Source organism: Octopus sinensis, linkage group LG1, assembly GCF_006345805.1.
Source record: "Octopus sinensis linkage group LG1, ASM634580v1, whole genome shotgun sequence".
NCBI classification, from domain to species: Eukaryota; Metazoa; Mollusca; class Cephalopoda; order Octopoda; family Octopodidae; genus Octopus; species Octopus sinensis.
Window position 1 is genome coordinate 42,114,565 of NC_042997.1, and position 10,918 is coordinate 42,125,482.

The 10,918-nt window shown below is 36.3% G+C and overlaps 1 non-coding gene across 1 annotated transcript; it reads left to right on the top strand.

Moving 5' to 3' along the window:
* Nucleotides 1-10,238: 10,238 nt before the first annotated feature.
* On the top strand, nt 10,239-10,357 carry LOC115220023. The gene has a single exon (XR_003882418.1). It is a non-coding gene; the product is annotated as a 5S ribosomal RNA (ribosomal RNA).
* The last annotated feature ends 561 nt before the right edge of the window (nt 10,358-10,918 follow it).

The window sequence follows — 10,918 nt, forward strand, 5'->3', positions numbered from 1 at the left end:
GTGCGCGAGTCTAGCGCGAGTGAAAGGGATTCAGAAACGATTATAATAATATTTTTTATTATAAATGATTTTGACATCCTTTTGAATTTATATAAACTATTCTTTACATTCTACTGTTGTTTTATTGCTATTTATTTACGAGTATTATAAATTTTATAGGTAAAATTTTATTCAGGGGACGAATTACGATTCATAACATTGCTTCTATGGGAATTATTGCTCTGCTCCACGAGTTTTCGCTTTACGAACAGTCTCCAGGAACAAATTAACTCGTACATCGAGATATTACTGTGTATATAAAGGTTGTATTAGGTACCTGTTGACGGTTACAACGATACTTTAAAATGATCGACCTCAACTATATCACATGGTATCGAGAGAACTGCCATCATATCCTAGAGGTCGTTATGTCTTTAAGCATATTTCTGATTCGTTAAAATCGTTGCCCACATATTACATCAGACTTCTCAGTCAGGTATTCCATAAATGTTAAATAAATACTAGAGTCGATATAATTAACTAAAACGCTGTTCCAACATATCCATATTGACTAAAACCAATAAAAGAGAAAAAGAGGGACATCTATTTCTTTACTACCCACAAGGGGCTAAACACAGAGGGGACAAACAAAGGGATTAAGTCGATTACATAGACCCCAGTGCGTAACTGGTACTTAATTTATCAACCCCGAAAGGATGAAAGGCAAAGTCGACCTCAGCAGAATTTGAACTCAGAACGTAGCAGCAGACGAAATATCACTAAGCATTTCGCCCAGCGTGCTAACGTTTCGGCCAGCTCACCGCCTTTTAAGAGGGACATCATACAAGAAACCAAGTCGAAATCTGAAATTACATTTTCTTCGCGTTAACGTAATTCGGAAAAGAGAAAATTGATATTCTCCTCTAATTTATAACTGAATTTGTGCCAAACAGATTTTGTTCCACATAACTGAAGAGAGTTCTTCCTGTATTTCAAACACATCATCCAACTAGCTTTGACTGGGTCCCAACCTGTTTACATCTAAGTTCAAGGGAGACATTGCAATACAAGATGATAACTACTAAAAGTTGCAATATTACAGATGCTGAGTGAATGCTTTACAAATTAGCTAAATCTCTGGAGAGAGCTTTAGAAATAACCATTAATGTTAGTTCAAATAACTTTATACAGTTCAGCTAATCTGGAGCTCTGCTACTTTCAAAAAATGTAATCTAAAAACTACAGAAACACATAAAAATATTAAAAACAACTTAAAAGTCAAAGAATGCAGAAACTTACTTTGGAATAATCAAAGCAGACGATACGAGTCTCTTGGGTTAAAATGAAATTGTGAATGTTTCGTTTGTCGTTATTTTGAAAAGGATTGATAATAACAGCTGTTGACAGATTTACTTCACCACATCCCCGAACCATTTTTCTGTTTGCGAAACCGTGACTGTCAGTTTCCAAGATAAGGAAAAAAATGATAGGGAAAACGTCTTATCGAAAGACCTATCTTTCCTTTCTTCCTATTTCGCACTCCACTTCATATATTTATGGTGAAAAAATAGAGTAACATACACACACACACACACACACACACACACACACACACACACACACACACACACACACACACACACACACACAATTAATGGTGTGTTCATAGCGTTTCGTTTCGTTGCTTGAATGTACTATAGTACATATCTATAAGTATTTTTTAGCCAACACTGTCTATTACGACCATTAGGAAGAATTTGCCTGTAAATGTGTACAGAGAGAAAAGCGGGATAAAGTTGTACGCAAGTCTCGATACTTTTTTTTAGAGTCTTCATCAGGAGTTGAATGCCAGCTTTAACTATCAACAAAAATATTGCTTATAAACCTATCAGACCCCCACACACACATGCATGTACTTTGCTACAGACATAAACAAATCGATAAGGAAAAGAAAACGAATTTGACTGTTCGTGCCCTGTCACGTGGAGTGTTTTTTGTTTGTAACAAATACATGAAATTCTGGCTTTATCTAGCTTTAGGAAATAGGTATCACAAGAAGGTATAATTCGTCGCTGCTAATACAGGGTAGTGCAGTCTAAATAACTCTGAGTAGATAGCACAGAAAGCTAAAACCTCAATGCTGGAAGAATGTATTACAGGGAGGTACAAACCTCCTATCTCTAAATAGATGCCACAAAACTTGACATGTTATTCGCTGGTTTACAATGCAGAATTCAATTGCTTTGCGATTAAAGTATCTTGTAATGTGTCTAGGTAAATAGCTGTTCTCACCCACTTAACGGTATTCAGAAAGAGAAAATAAGCATCTTTAGTTATCACGAGAAAAAGAAGAATAAAACCTCGAGTGGAAAGAATGGCACCTTATCCTCTTAGTTATTAGAAATCTTCTGAAAAGTTCTCAAAAGCGAGCAGAAGGATTTCTTATGAAGTAATTGATATTTTAAGTACATGGTACAGACGTAAAATGAAACGTTTATGCCTTTTAAGAAGATCACTACTACTACTACACTACTACTACTACTACTACTACTACTACTACTACTACTACCACTACTACTACTACTACCACTACTACCACTACTACTACTACTACTACTACTACCACCACCACCACCACTACTACTACTACTACTACTAAAGATGCGAGCTCACTGCCAACTCCTACGACACAATGATATTGAAAAGATATGAAGACAGGTGATGGATGGAACACCACACACACGCACACACACACACATACACAAGCACACACACACACATGTATGTATGCACAGACACATAAACACAAGTGCGTTTGTGCACGTTGACATGATACTCGGCGTCGTCCGAGAAAAAACGGTTAGATAAGAGAATTCTTGAAAAACACTAATGGTAATTCTGTATAAATGTATTATTTGAAGCTCAATATTTATATTCTTTTGAGCAGAGGTACGCGACTCAAATCTTACCACTCGCAGACAACAGGCAAACAATTCTCAGCAAAGCACTTTATAATAAGCTAAGTCGTTGGCTTCTTCAGATTGATGCATTGACGCGAAGAATGTCTATGCTTCAAATGAGTAAACATACAACCTATAATATTCCATGAGAGAAGCAAAGCTCTTCCAACTACTGTCCATTTGCTGGAAGTTGCGAAGCTTAGGCGTATAGGAACTTGGAGTCTCTTAAAGGGAAATATTACGCTAATGGGAATGACAGAAATATGAACACATATCCTGGAAAGTATTATAGCATCAACATAGGAAGTAACATTTTTAGCATCCGGTCTTGTTCCATTATAGACGGAGTATGATGTAAACCCCAATTTAAGACTGAAACATTAAGGTGGGGCTCCAGGAGGATCCAGTCAACTTAGAAACTATGTTGGCGTGTTGACTACTGTGAATTGAATCTTAGAAGTCACCCTTACTAAACATCATTGCTATTTGGAGCTAAGGTTGCTGTATCACACAGCCACTTGTAATTTTGATAGTTTTCAGAAACATCTGGGAAAACCACTTCATTCAATTCGTTAACAGTTGGCACTGGCTGTTTCTGTGTCAATTGTTCTTATTTCATATGATTAGACTTTTCGATTGCTCAATTGCAGTAACTTGTTTGCAGATTGATCTGCTTGGTGGATGAAGGTAATTTTGTTATATTTCCATAAAAATATGACTTTAAACAATTTCTAACTTCTTCTGCTATTGGGCCTCTTAGAACAGCAAGCAAATGTATGTCTTTTACATTTATTATTATTATTATTAATTTAGACTGGGGGAAAGGCTGTATCTACGGCTATCGCGGCGGGCCCTCCGTGACTTCTGCTTAAGCTGTTGCAAGTCGACAGCTGAAGGAACAACATAGGCAAGGAGGGAATTCTAGACGGCCGACGATCTGGGAAGAAAGGACTGAACACAGTGGTTTGTCGGGGCTTGGGGTGGATACAATCCGTTTGTCTGTCCTTGCTTGTCCCCTCTGTGTGTAGCCCATTGTGGGCAGTAAAGAAATATGAATAATGAGAAGGAAAGGTCCGAGTGATTCTTGGAGTGTTTCTGTGGATGTTGCTCGAAACCAGTCAGCTCCGAAGAACAGGAGCTGAGTAGTAAAAGTAGGAAAGGCAGAGGGAAAATACATCATGGCTGTGAGGGAGAGGCTGTTGTTTACTTTTGAGTTACTTTACACACACCAAACTAATTTTGCTATAGGTAGAGGGGCAATCGAATTCATTCACTCTATTATGTCGAAATAACGAACCTAGCCGAAACTGAACCCACAACGGAACGGGAAAAGCTATAAGAAAAAAAACTTGGTGCTTTTACATAAATAATATTCCCACAAGATTATTGTGAAAGAAATTACTAACCTGCACACAGACATACAGACAGACAGACATACAGTCTCTCTATCCCTACCCCATCCCTGTTTCTTTTCGGAAACTTATGTAAATATAGAAATATAACTTCATGTCCTGTTGACAGTTGATAACAATCTTCCAGTCCCCCCATCAACGATTGCAACGATTTTAACTTACTTCCAAGGAAACAACAAAGGCAACTCATTAATCTCATCAGAAATAATCTGTATTTACACCTATATTTATGGCTTGCACTCCATTACTTGTACTTGCCAACACCCTGCTTCGTTTTTGCTTAATTTACTTTTCATCTAGGACTACAGATAACACAGTGGGGCAAACTTACGTAACATTTCCTTGCTCCATCATTAACAGCTGCGTCAACGAGAACAGCTCTTTAGTTTTCAGTCTGACACATAAAGACATGAACTTGCGTGTGTGAGAGAGTATTTAAATAAGACTGATAAGATATATACATGATTCAAACACAGAGAGTATTTGTTTACCTGTGTATTTTTTATGCGCATACATGCAAGCCATCACGAAAATGTTTATAATGGAAATAATGGGAGCGGCTGAGGGCTTCGTAAGAAAACTACTTCATCATTGTTGGAATGTATCTTGTTGAGATTGTGTGTGTGAAGCATTGTCAGACCGACTTATTGTAATCTATCATCATTAAAAAATAGCTAATCATTTTCCCTCTGATCTTTGATGCAATGCTATGCTATGACATAACTTCAGCATTACGTTATTTGAGAATGTCTATGTTTGTAAGCACCAGAATTCTTTCCATGTATTTTAGTTGATGAAATCGTTTTACTTTTGCTTTACAGATAACACGAAGAACGAAGGATTCACATACAGTGAATAATAAGCTATTTCAAAGACTGCTGGGTCTTATGTTTGAGAAGATCTACAGTTTGTGAGAACGAAAGAAAATCAACTCCTGAGACGATATGTATTCATCAAGTTATAGACAAAAGGAATAAATATTTCTCTCGTGCATTATGGCTATGCTTTGAGTCAATCGATTAATATAACGTGATTGAATGTATCTATCAATAGGTAACTACACCTATTGAGTTTTTCTTAGGAAATCTGTTATTTTATTTCATACCATTAGATGTTTTTGAAATACTTAGAACTTTCGATCAGAAAGAAAACTCACAAAATGTTAGAATGCGATTTCAATTCACGGCCTTTGATCAGCCTCTCTAATGTATTACCTAATCTACTACTCATCCTGTCGTTAAAGTATTTTAATCAAACAAAACTTTATCTCTAACAAGAAAGATTAATTAATACATGAAAGTTAAAACTTTTAATCGGGTCTTAAAATAATTTCTTATTTAAATAAATCTATTCAAGATTTAGTCTTTAAACAGAAAAGAACATTATTTTGCCCAGTGAAATTTCTAAACACCAAGGCTAAAAATAACATAGAAAGAGAAAAGCTTTTGAAAACAAAACAGATAAAATTAGCTAAAGCCATACACTTATATTCTAAATTTAATTGAAGGCAGAGTTCTCAACCTAAGAGATCCTAGGAACCTCCCTCAAAAAATAAGGGAAATTGCACCCCAACCACTTTGTATATTATTGAGAAAACGGTATAAAGTTTGCATTTATATGATTCTTGTTTGTTCGTTATGGTGTTGGGCAAGCTTAAAAATTTAGAAACCATCTTCATTTTCTTAACCATGGCTGTTTCCCCCCACTCTCCTTCCATTTTCAATCATCACATACTTTTTCCCTACGAGAAACATTAAATTAAAGTTTGTGATAAGTTACAATGGTTTTAACTTCTCGACTAAAAGAGAAAATACTTCATGAAACCATTTTGGTTACACGTATTTTATTGGTTTATGTTTGTGAACTCAAGCGTATACGAATTAACTGCACATAACCGCGCGCTCCCATGCACAGCTACTTACCTATCTACCTACCTACCTACCTACCTACCTACATACATACATACATACATACATACATACATATACATACATACATACATACATACATACATACATACATACATACATACGTCAGTACTTACTATGAACAGTTACTACATTCATTATAGACCAAATTAGTAAATCATGGTGTATGTGATAACAGCATGATATCACTACCACTGATTAAATTTTTGCGCCATTTTATCACTAAAATAATATTGCAGTTTTATTCCTTCTTACTGCTGTAATCCATTCTGGTTTGTCTGTCAAGCTATTAAATGAGATACAGTAAACTTCAATTCTACAGTTTTATCGTTTAGTATATATTCATTACACGACACATACACGACAATTTATCATTTACAAACAAAGTAACAAGAACGTTTGAATCATAAACCAAATGACACGTTTTTTTCGTAGTATCAACTTTTGTGTATTTATTTGCTACTCCGCTCCCTCATACTGGACACTTTTGTTTATCCTGGTATCTTAGAATGTAATAAACTATGTCGATATATTCTAATAGAAAAAAAAAACTGCATTCAAAATTATGATATAAGACAAAATGAAACAATTTTTCTTTGGCCCACAACATTGTATGGGTATGCAGCATGGGTCTAAGGTTGGCTTACACCGATTTGTTGGGCAGCCTGTAGAGCGAACAATTCAGTCTTGGAGAACATAGGAGCGGATCGAAATCTTGTAACGTTGGTCACACGGCAAAAACTGCAACATTTTGGTGAAGTGCCCACTTCCTCGGGGGCTGGGTTGACGGAAAACAAGCTCACAAGGGGCAAAGACAAAGATGGTGTGATGACAATAAGAGCTAATCGAGGTGGACACTGGTGGTGTGTACGACTGTTGTGTAGCATGATATCAATGACTAGTGATTGTGTCTGAGGCCTCTACACTTCAGTCATGACGATATGAATATTCATTCATTCAACTTCTCATAAAATACATCTTATAATTTCCTGCCATTTCAAAATCTGTGCGCGATAACAAAACATTTTGATACCGCAAACTTCAAACAACTTTCAGAATGCCAATGGAGTAAATTTGCATAAAAAGAACAAAGGAAAATAATTCTTGATTTACCAAATGCTTCCTCGCTTCGGCAGAAGTTAAACATGCATCTAGTTGACAACTGCAATTGATTCTGAATGAGAAGGGGAGATAATCTCAAGTAATCAGCAATTCTCCGAAATTTGTTTGTTTATTCGTTTCTTACTTTCTCTCGAAACGAAGATAATTTCAATAAATAACAAATTTATCTAGGCGCAGGAGTGGCTGTGTGGAAAGTAGCTTGCTAACCAGCCACATGATTCCGGGTTCAGTCCCACTGCGTGGCATCTTGGGCAAGTGTCTTCTGCTATAGCCCCGGGCCGACCAATGCCTTGTGAGTGGATTTGGTAGACGGAAACCGAAAGAAGCCTGTCGTATATATGTATATATATATATGTATATATGTATGTATTTGTGTTGTGTGTGTTTGTCCCCCTAGCATTGCTTGACAACCGATGCTGGTGTGTTTACGTCCCCGTTACTTAGCGGTTCGGCAAAAGAGACCGATAGAATAAGTACTGGGCTTACAAAGAATAAGTCCCGGGGTCGATTTTCTCGACCAAAGGCAGTGCTCCAGCATGGCCACAGTCAAATGACTGAAACAAGTAAAAGAGTAAAAGAGTATGATGTTTAAAATATTTTATTTTCTTTGGTCTCAACATTAATGCCACTGAATACGATTAAATATTTATTTTCTCTTTCTCGTTTCTACTCCTTGTAAGGCTGTGTGTGTGTGTGTGTGTGTGTGTGTGTGTGTGTACAAGAGTGTATGTACAGTATGTGGTGCCTGTACTCAATGAATGTGTAAAGATTACTGATGTGTGTCGTTTGCATTTCATTTTTATGGCGGTGAGCTGGCAGAATCGTTAGCACGCCAAGCAAAATGCTTAGCGGGTTTTCGTCCATCTTTACGTTCTGAGTTCAAATTCCACCGTGGTCATCTTTGCCTTTCATCTTTTCGGGGTCGATAAAATAAGTACCAGTTGAGCACTGGAGTCAATGTAATCGACTTATTCCTCCCCGCAAATTACTAGCCTTATGCCAAAATTTGAAATCAATATATAATTTTAAAAGGTAGTAGGGTTTTCAAAAGATCAAATGGCAACATGTGTCCATCCGAGTAAAATAGGAAGCAAAGGAGCCCATAGGGACAAAATGGTTGAGAACTACTGCTATGATCGATAGAGTTATGTATAAATACATCTTTTTTATATGTCAGTGACAAAATTTTATTTCGTCTTGTGCCCTTGGGACTCCGTCAACTCCATCACTATAACAATATCTACCCAAACAACACCACCATCGTAAATATTAGAAAAAATACAGTATAATCATTTGTGGTTTTCTTTTTTTTTCGACTTTTTAGTTGAAATAGAGGAAATGCGTATCATTTTGTTCTGCTAAAATTTCACCGTTGAACAAATTGAGGAAATGTAGTTGAGAGTATCTGTTTAAAATTCACACATACGCAAAAAAAGGAAAGAAAACAGGAAACCAATTTCTACTACTACTACTACTACTAGTACTACTACTACTACTACTACTACTACTACTACTGCTGCTGCTGCTGCTACTGCTACTACTACTGCTACTACTACTACTACAACAAGTAGTAATACAATAATAGTAATAAAAATTTCGTGTACAGGGAAGAGAAAAACCGGGACAAAACTGAAGGTCACAAATGTTTAGTATCGGCAGATACAAAAACCAATGTTTGAAATTACTCTATGGACTATTACATACAGTTTTATCTTATCTTCATAATATTGAGTTAATTTTAGAAAGCTGTTAGCAATAATTTAACGCAAAAGTTCACACTTTAAAATGGTTAATCTTTGTATTGTGAGGATATCCTTGCCTTTATAAATTTGTATTAAGAAATGATTGTGTATTCTTATATGCGTAGTAAGAAGTTTGCTTCTCGACCACATGATTCCAGGTTCAGTCCCACTGCATGACACTTTGGCGAGTGTCTTCTACTATAAGCCTTGGGTCAACCAAAGCCTTGTAAGTGGATTTGGTAAACGGAAACTGAAAAAACCCCATCGTATATATATATAATTTTTTTTCAGAATGAGATAAAAAAAAAACCCCAAGGGTGTGAAGATTTTAGAACATTTATAAATAGAAGGTCTTACAGCTGTTTCCAGGATATTTATTATATCCCTTCATCAGAGAAGGTGCGAGAAAATGGTTAAGCAATAGTTAAGATACGAAATAGAGAGTGAAGTGTAGAAATGAAAATAGATGTGAGATATGCAGCGATATTGCATTTGTAGATCCATTATTTAGGCAGAATGGTATACATATAAGATTCCAATACCTTGTAAGTAAATTTACTTCTTGACGCCATTACCTCATAACCTATATATATATATATATATATACTAAGCAATTAAGGGTTTAGCAACGAATTGCCTCACCACACACCGAATGAGGCTTTTACATGCCGAAATCTACTTGGTGTAATTAATAATTATTCCAAATTAATTAATTTCACCCTTTATTGTTACTGATATATATATATACATATATATGTGTGTGTGTGTGTGTGTGTGTATAAATTAGAAAAAACATCTTTTATCAATTCAAAATGAACAATTAAATTACACCATCTAGAAAATTACATATAATAGAAATATTAAAATAAAAATAATAATAATATAGCGATGATTAAGTAAATTGCAAAATAATAATAAAAACGTATATATTTGGTAGAATAATGACACGTGTTTCGTGGCTATATTTAAGAAATGATTATAGTAAAAAAATAATAGTTGTAGTAAAATCACTTCGATATAAATATAGCCACTCATCAGGTTAAAAATAAACTAGAATAATAAAATAATTAATTAATTAATATACTTTAATACATGGAGTACGGCCATATCACGTTGAAAGCACCGGTTCTCGTCCGATCACCGAAGTTAAGCAACGTCGAGCCTAGTCAGTACTTAGATGGGTGACCGCTTGGGAAACCTAGGTGCAGTAAGCGTAACACATTGTTTCCCTACAGGAAAGAAGAAATCTAGAAGGTACCCAAGAACCTGTAAATTTTAACTGCAGGGCAAATGTTGGCATGGGGAGGACGGCAAAAACTGCAGGTTTGCCCACCCGATACCCAACCAGAACTACAGGGGTCTTAAAGAGAAGAACTGAGGAAAGGCAAGAAATGTCTCCCAGGAAAACATTCAGGAAAGAAGTGTGCTCCTCAGATGTTCTGCGCAACGCAGCAGCTGAGCAAGAGTCTTTTTTGTGCATGGCGCAAAGGATTGTCCAGCAGCTAACCTGGCTACACCAAGCACAAAGAAGGAACCTTGCCCACCACAGTCAACAGACACGGGATGGCCTCCCCTAACGCCTGCACAGTCGTCACCCCAATACTTTTGCTAAATATTGGGGGCCTGTTGCATCAAAATAAAAGCAAAATTTCTTTCCTGAGAAACTCGTGGAAACTCACCTCAGCCCTGACATAGAGGACGCAGAAGTACACGTACCAAAATATGTCATACTGCGAACAGACAGAAGGGAAAGGAGCCATGGTGGAGTTGCTGTA